This window comes from Triticum urartu, chromosome 2 (genome assembly GCF_003073215.2).
Source record: "Triticum urartu cultivar G1812 chromosome 2, Tu2.1, whole genome shotgun sequence".
Lineage (NCBI taxonomy): Eukaryota > Viridiplantae > Streptophyta > Magnoliopsida > Poales > Poaceae > Triticum > Triticum urartu.
In genome coordinates, this window is record NC_053023.1 from 91,224,507 (window position 1) to 91,233,689 (window position 9,183).

Below are 9,183 nucleotides of genomic sequence, written 5' to 3' on the forward strand. Positions count from 1 at the left end.
CGATGACAAAGGGAACAACGTATGTTGTTATGCGGTCTGACCGATAAAGATCTTCGTAGAATATGTAGGAGCCAATATGGGCATCCAGGTCCCGCTATTGGTTATTGACCGGAGAACTGTCTCGGTCATTTCTACATGGTTCTCGAACCCGTAGGGTCCGCACGCTTAAGGTTTCGATGACAGTTATATTATGAGTTTATGAGTTTTGATGTACCGAAGGAGTTCGGAGTCCCGGATGAGATCGGGGACATGACGAGGAGTCTTGAAATGGTTGAGACGTAAAGATCGATATATTGGACGACTATATTCGGACATCGGAAAGGTTCCGAGTGATTCGGGTATTTTTCGGAGTACTGGGTAGTTACGGGAGAAGCAATGGGCCTTGATGGGCTTTAGTGGGAAGAGGAAAAAGGGCCAAGGGGCTGCTGCCCCCCCCTCCCCTCTAGTCCGAATTGGACTAGGGAAAATGGGGCCGGCCACCTTTCCTTCTCCTCTACTTCCTTCTCCCTTCCTCCCCTCTTGGTGGACTCCTACTAGGACTTGGAGTCCTAGTAGGACTCCACATCCTGGCCGCACCAATTGCCTTGGCCGGCCTCCTCCTCCTCCATCCTTTATATACTGAGGCAAGGGGCACCCCATGAACACAAGTTGATCCACGTGATCTTACTCTTAGCCGTGTGCGGTGCCCCCTTCCACTATAGTCCTCGATAATATTGTAGCGGTGCTTAGGCGAAGCCCTGCGATGGTAGTACATCAAGATCGTCACCACGCCGTCGTGCTGACGGAACTCTTCCCCGACACTTTGCTGGATCGGAGTCCGGGGATCGTCATCGAGCTGAACGTGTGCTAGAACTCGGAGGTGCCGTAGTTTCGGTGCTTGATCGGTCGGGTCATGAAGACGTATGACTACATCAACCAAATGCTTCCGTTGTCGATCTACAAGGGTACGTAGATCACTCTCTCCCCTTGTTGCTATGCATCACCATGATCTTGCGTGAGCGTAGGAATTTTTTTGAAATTACTACGAAACCCAACAGTTACAAGGGAGGAGATCTACATATTCGTATTTCCAAGCTTGCCTTCCATGCCAAGGAAAGTCCCATCCGGACATGGGATGGAGTCTTCAATCTTGTATCTTCATAGTCCAATAGTCCGGCTGTCCGGAGACCCCCTAATCCAGGACTCCCTCAGTAGCCCCTGAACCAGGGTTCAATGACGATGAGTCCGGCGGGCAGTTTCGTCTTCTGCATTTCAAGGCGGGTTCCTCCTCCGAGTACTCCATGGAAGATTTTGAACACAAGGATAGTGTCCGTCTCTGCAAAACAAGTTCCACATACCACCGTAGAGAGAATAATATTTCCACAAATCTAATCTGCTGACACGTTTTGACAGCATGACATCACGTCATGGCCCAGTCATTATTCGAACTGTTTTTCTCAACCAGCACCGCACATATCGCAAGGCGGTTTTCTTGACACGTCTTGTCAAAGCAGAGATCATGTCCCCCTTATTACGGGATTCCCATCAATACGGAAGTGGGTAACCCAACTGCGCCATCAATTACGACGCTTGGGGAATAAGTGATTTTACTAGGCAAGTGGGGAGGCGCATCGCCTCTTTCGCCCTTATAAAGGGATTAGGATTCACTCATTTCACCCACGCCTTCTTCCTCCTTGATTACCCATTCTCGCACACTCGAGCTCCAGCGCCCAAGTTCGCGTCTTTCTTCTCAAACCACTCCAAGCATGTCCAGAGCGGGAGGCAAGTGGATGGTCTCCTCCGTCACGGAGGAGAACATCACGAAGTTACGGGAAGCCGGATATCTGGCCGTGGATATCGCCCACCGGCTGCCAGATGCAGGGCAGATCATCCCTACGCCTGAACCCCATGAGAGGGTAGTTTTTCTTACCCACTTCGTTCGTGGACTGGGATTTCCCCTCGACCCGCTTGTCCGCGGGCTCATATTCTACTACGGGCTGGATTTTCGTGACCTGGCCCCCAATTTCATCGTCAACATCTCGGCGTTTATCGTCGTGTGCGAGGCCTTCCTCCGCATCAGGCCCCATTTCGGCTTGTGGCTGAAGACCCTCAATGTCAAACCGAAGGTGGTGGTTGGTCAGTAGGCAGAGTGCGGAGGCGCCATGGTGGGCAAAATGCCTAACGTCACCTGGCTCGAAGGCTCCTATGTGGAGACCATAAAGGGGTGGCAATCGGGGTGGTTCTACATCATCGCGCCACGCGACACCAACTGGGTGGTGCCCCCCAAATTTCGATCCGGAATCCCCATGCGGCTCACTTCTTGGAAAGAGAAGGGCCTGTCCTGGGGTTCCTTGGTAGAGCTGACCGGACTCAAGACCTGCATTAGGAACATGATGAGCAAGAAAATCAAGCTCGTCAATGTGGTCCAGGTCATGCTCTTCTGCCGGATTCTCCCGTGTCAACGACGGGCATTCAATTTGTGGGAGTTCGACCCGGCCAAGCACCAGACGCTGCGAGAGCTCTACGACACGAAGCACAAGGACGTCTGGAGGGTGCTATTCAAGGGCGTCGAGGTACCTCCTTCCCTCACCGAGGACCAGGACTCAGCGCAAAGCACCATGCCAATCCGGTAAGTTTTGATACCTCACAGGGTATTTATTTGCCCCAGTTAAATCATGTGCGGGATCTAAGCTTCCATGTCATTAACAGGACTGGATAAAGACAGTGGAGGAGATCGATTGCCTAGACCCCCTGCCTGAAGATCCTGCAGATGCTCTCCTAACGGAGATGCTGGCTCCGGCACCTTACGAGGTGCCAGCGAAGAAGACTAAGAAGAAGGCCACGGGGACCCGAAAGGGTCTCTGGCGCAAGGTTGTATCGGACTCATCGTCCGATGACTCGGACGCGCATTCCTCCCACGAAAATGAGGAGGAGGAGGAGGAAAGTTCTCCCCCAGCCAGGGGAGACAAGAAAAAGAAGGCCGACCCAACCGGGGAAGCCGAAGGGTCCAAGAAGGGAAGGACCCTCCCTCCGGACTGCTCCACAACGGCCGCCTACAGCGGCGATGAGTGGCTACCCAGGGTCAAGCCCCTGGCAAAGTCGTAAGTATCCGGACACCATAGTAATTCATGGTATGTTTTATTGCACTGCTTCTCCTCATGCCGAACATGATTATGCAGTCCATCGCGAGCTCATCTCGATGTATCTTTGTCGAGCGGTTCATTGGACTCGTCGGATATGAACAACGGTTCTCTTCCGACCGCCTCCACCCCTCGCCCTACGGACAACATTGTCGTGTTGTCTCGGAAGGCACCAAGCCGAGGGGAGGTGGTCCTGGAGGCGCCTTGAGGCGACCTCCCGGACCCTAGACGCAAAGGGAGCAAAACTCCCACGGGCTCCGATTTTGGCCCCCAGTCGAACACTGCGCCGGAACCTTCGATGGTTCCGGACTCCGGCAGGCAATCCCCCATTAATGGGGGCCAGCCGCCCGTGCCGGTGTCCTCTGTCCATCCAGAGGCACCGGACAACTTCCTGGAAGTGCTTCGCGGCGCTTCCATCAACGAAGAGCACCGCACTATCATGAGTGCGGTAATCGAGAAAGTTCAGTCCGCCAAAAACAGACTGACTGAAGCTTGCACCAGCCTCCTAACAGGCTTTGAGGTAAGCAATCGAAATATAAGAAAATATTACCACATAGATAGTAGCCCTGATGCTCTGTTCGGCGTTCGAGAAGAAAGGCCGAATAGAGGATCAAGTGATGACTCAGGAGTCTAATCAGAATATGTCTATTTGTATGTGCAGGCTTCACTGCTGGCCGCTGCCGCACGTACTGCGGAGGTCTCTGCACTGAAGCAGGACCTGGAGCGGTCCGAGAACGAGCTCGGCCTTACCAAGAGGTAGCTCGAGGAGAGCAAAGGTAAGCAATACCTTGTCTACACTTTAAAAATAAGTTCGGTTGTAAAATAATAGGATCATCATGAATTTGCTAGGGGCCACGACCGAGGTGGCAACCCTGAATAAGGCGCTGTCAGAGGCCGAAAACAAAGCGGCCAAGGAGCGCCTTGAGCGGGAAAAGCAGGAAGCTCGAGTAGACAAGGTGCAGCAAGAGATTGAGGCTCTCGCCAAGGAACACGAGTCATTGGAGCTTGACTCTAAGACACGAGAGTCCGAGCTTGTGAAGGCTCTCGAAAGCGCCCAGAGCGCCAAGGCTGAAGCCCACAAGGCCCTCCAGGAGATTGATGCGGTGAAGAAGATAGCAGTGGCTAAGGCATTCATTATGCAAAGCAATCATGTGAACGAAACTTTCCTTTTACTTATCCGAGTTCGGAGCTCTCCAGGAATGTTCGCAGATCTTCCCCGCAGTGTACTGGATGCCGTGGAGTTTTACCGTGCTGAGGAGGGGAGCTTGACGGAAAATTTGTTCTGGTCTCAGTATACTGGGACCGAACACCCAATGCCCTTGAGCGACTAGCTGAAGCAATTGGTCAAGCTTCACAAGGCGGCCAAACAGGCCATGAAGGGTCTTATAGTCCGGATGTGGCCTGGCGAGCCCCTACCCGACAGCTACTTCGGTCTGGTGAGTCGGATTGTGGATGCCTGCACACGGCTTGAAGTCATAAAGCGGTCCGTCTGCATCGAGGGTGCGCGCAGGGCTTTTGCCCGGGCGAAGGTGCACTGGGCGAAGCTGGACTCTGTGAAGCTGGTGAAGGAGGGGCCACCGGAGGGCAAGCAGCATCGCAACCCGGAAATGTATTATGACAATGTCCTGAAGGGTTCCCGTCTTGTGGCGGATGAATGTGCCAGAGATGTAATTTTTGAATGAACATGCTCATGTGATCCTGTAATGTGAAACAAGTTCGTTTGCGCTATGCAGCACTTTTTTAATTTAAAATATTACCTTCTATGCGGCCGTTTATAAAATCTGAGAGTTGGCCAGTCGTCGGCTTCTGCCCCCATGTAACTAGTACGGGGGTGTTCGGGATAAACCTAAGCACTCTTTATCCCAATTTTGGGTCCTTCGAGGGAGGTGTTCAGCACAACGAACTAGGCAATCGGACTATAAGGCTTTATCACTCTCACTTAGCCATAGAAGTCTACAATTTTAAATTTTTGCGAAGCCCCTAGTATTCAGAAGGTCGAATTTGGGGTGCTATACACGCCTAGGTCGGGCAAGGCCGACTCCTCGCCGAAGCAGAAAAAGTCTTTAAGGACTTGAGACCTCTCGAATAGCGACCAGCTCTCGCCTTATCATGACAGTCAGTTTTCGGCTTTCTCTACTGAGGTGCTCATCTGGAAGAACCGGGACACAATCGCAGTAGTTCTCCCAGTGCAACCTTAAGCGATATAGCGGAACGTAAGGTACCAAAGTATGGGAGCCAGGCAAACCCATCTATTGACCCAAGACATGATTCGGAGCTGATGCATATAATGCTATAAGTTCGGGGTGCAGCACTGTCGAAAGTGTTCGGACTTCTCACACCGTATTATTGGGTAAACAAAAGCCCCTGGCGTATTGACCATACCAGAATGTACGGGAGCAAGTTGTCGTAAATGAACATATAAGAAAAAAGGGATAAATAATGCAATAATAGACTAATGCTATGCATTGTTATTTAAATTATACGTCGAAGCGTACTAATACAAGTAGTGCAATAGGCAGAAAATAGGACTATTTGACATGTCCTATTGGAGGGCAAGCTGCGTATGGATAGTAGAAAGCGGGTATATCGGTTATTATTAGAGACCACCTGGGGGTTCCCGTGTACATCTTAGCTTCTTGCCTCCTTGGTTGTTCATTCCCGTAATGTGTCCGGCAACCGTACTACCGGAAAGGGCTTCTAGAGAGTTAGGTCCTGAAAGAGAAAAAATGATAAAGGTATACAACCCCTAGGGCGGTTAAGACGTCTTGCGGGATGTGCCCTGATTGTGCCTCCACCTATGTCCATGGTATTTTAAGTGCGTAATTATGTACGCGCGTCATGGATTTCATCGCTTGACTGGGACTGGGACGGGGGCCGAATTGCTAGGCGAGCTCTAAACGTGCCAGGCGATCCTGTTGCAGTTTACTCCGGACTCGCTTGAAGGTGTCCGGGGGTGGTATCACCGAATTAGTTGTTTGCCTTAAAAGGCTGCTTTGTGCTTCTGCTGCGAGGGCCGTAGTCTGCTCTTCCGTGCGGGGCGAGCGTTCTGTGTTTCCATTGACTGTTATGACCCCCCTACGTCCTGGCATCTTGAGCTTGAGGTATGCGTAATGCGGTACCACATTGAATTTTGCAAATGTGGTTCGCCCGAGCAGTGCGTGATAGCCACTGCAGAACGGGACAACATCGAAGATTAAATGCTCACTTCGGAAGTTGTCTAGAGATCCGAAGACCACTTCTAGTGTGATTGAGCCCGTGCAGGGCCTCTACACCTGGGATGACGCCCTTAAAAGTGGTTTTGGAGGGTTTGATCCTCGAGGGATCTATACCCATTTTGCACACTGTATCCTGATAGAGCAGGTTCAGGCTGCTGCCGCTGTCCATAAGGACTCGAGTGAGGTGAAATCCGTCAATGATGGGGTCTAGGACCAGTGCGGCGGATCCGCCATGACAGATACTAGTGCGGTGGTCCCTGCGATCAAAGGTGATCGGGCAGGCGGACCATGGGTTGAACTTTGGGGCGATGGGCTCCATCGCATAGACGTCCCTTAGTGCACGCTTCCGTCCCCTCTTGGGAATGTGGGTTGCGTATATCATGTTCACCGTCTTCACTTGTGGGGGGAACTTCTTATGTCCTCCCATGTTCAGCGGCCGGGGCTCCTCCTCTTCATCACTATGCAGCCCCTTGTCCTTGTTATCGGTATTTAACTTGCCGGCCTGCTTGAACACCCAACATTCTCTGTTGGTGTGATTGGCTGGCTTATCGGGGGTGCCGTGTATTTGACACGAGCGATCAAGTATGCGATCCAAACTGGACGGGCCCGAAGTACTTCTTTTGAATGGCTTTTTTCCGCTGACCGGATCTAGAGCCTCTGAATCCGGCATTCACTACCATATCATCGGTGTTATCGCCGTTTTTGTGGCGCTTTTGTCTGTTATGACGTGGTCTTCCGTTGGCATCTTTGGTATCCGAAGTGCCCGGATTCCTTGATGTGTTGTTGTTGCGAGCCAGCCAGCCAGCTATCCTCGACTACGCAAAAGCCGGTCATGAGTGTCGTGAGGGCTGCCACAGACTTCGGCTTCTCCTGGCCGAGGTGTCGGGCGAGCCACTCGTCAAGGATGTTATGCTTGAATGCCGCTAAGGCCTCTGCATCCGGACAATCAACAATTTGTTTTTTCTTAGTTAGGAACCGTGTCCAGAATTGCCTGGCCGATTCCCCTGGCTGCTGAGTTATATGGCTCAAGTCATCAGCATCCGGTGGTCGCACATAAGTGCCCTGGAAGTTGTCAAGGAATGCGTCTTCCAAATCCTCCCAACTACCGACGGAGTCTGCTGGCAGGCTATTCAGCCAATGCCGAGCTGGTCCTTTGCGTTTTAGTGGGAGGTACTTCATAGCATGTAGATCATCGCCGCGGGCCATGTGGATGTGAAGGAGGAAATCATCAATCCATACATCGGGATCTGTTGTACCATCATACGATTCGATATATATGGGTTTGAAACCCTCTGGGAATTCATGATCCATAACTTCATCAGTGAAGCATAGTGGGTGTGCGGCGCCTCTGTGACTCGTATATCGACCTTGCATGTTTTGCCCTGCTGTCCAATATGTCTCGCAGGTCCTGTGTGTTGCCTCGGGCCTTGGTATTTTTGTTTGAGTGGCGGCGGGGTGTAGGCTGAACTTCAGGCTGAAACGCCTCTCTAGCTTGGCCACGAGGTGGCCGGTCAGTCGCATCGTACACTGGTGATGTGGGTTTCAATGCTTCCTCCTCGAGGTGAGGTAGCAACCTGCGCTTTGGGTAACTCTCGGAGGGGCGCTCGAGTTCGTATTCCTCGGCCGTAAGAACTTCGGTCCATCTGTTTGCTAGCAAGTCTTGATCAGCTTGAAGCTGTTGTTGCTTTTTCTTCAGGCTATCTGTTATGGCCATAAGCCGGTGCTTGAAGCACTCCTGCTCGATGGGATCCTCAGGCACAATAAATTCTTCGTCGCCGAGGCTCGCCTCGTCTTCGGAGAGAGGCATGTAATTGTCCTCCTCCAATTTTTCATCTAATGCCTGCTCTGGAGGGCTAGCTTGTTCACCCTCCCGCTCTACATCGTGCTGGAGGGGATTGTGGTTGTCTTCGGCACTATTCGGAGTGTTATTGTATCTTGTGCCGGTATCACTACTTTTGCTGTGGCGGGACTTAGAGCGGCGCCGCTGACGTCGGCGCTTGGGTTGCTTCTTGGAGGGGTCATCCTCCGTTGTCTCGTCGCCATTGCCTTCTTTGGGGGCGTCCACCATGTATATATCATATGATGAGGTGGCAGTCCAGTGCCCTGTGGGTTGTGGTTCCTGTTCGTCTCCTGCAATGTCGCCTATACCGTCGATGTCTTCGGATTCGAAGTCGAGCATGTCGGTTAAATCGTCGACAGTGGCTACTAAGTGGTTGGTGGGTGGGCAGCGAATTTCTTCGTCATCCGCATCCCATTCTAGCCGGACATAGTTCGGCCAAGGTTCTCCTGACAAGGAGAGAGAGAGCTTAATGAATTTACTAAATCGCCAAATGGTGAGTGCTGAAAGATATCCGCGGAGGTGAACTCCATGATCGGTGCCCAGTCGAATTCGATAGGCACGGATGCAGGCGGCTCGGAGTCCGTGGCCGGAGACGAATCCAGTGGTTCGGTGACACGACTCTCGTAAGGGGTGAAGTCAGTATCCGGCTCCATCACCACTGAGAGTGCGGCCTCCGTGGCGGGGTCTATCCCTCCGTCCTTGGATGGCGCAGTTTGCTCCGGATTGAAGGCCGGAGTAGTTGTAGGTGTGATCTCCCGAACACTATCCGACGACAGAGCTAAATCATGCTCGTCGTGATCGTGCGGCGCACATGACATGGGCTCGAATCCATCGAAGATCAAGTCTCCGCGGATATCGGCAGTGTAGTTTAAGTTTCCGAACCTGACCTGATGGCCACGGGCGTAGCTCTCGATCTACTCCAGACGGCCAAGCGAATTGGCCCGTAGTGCGAAGCCGCCAAATACGAAGATCTGTCCGAGGAGGAAAACCTCACCCTGTACCGCATCGC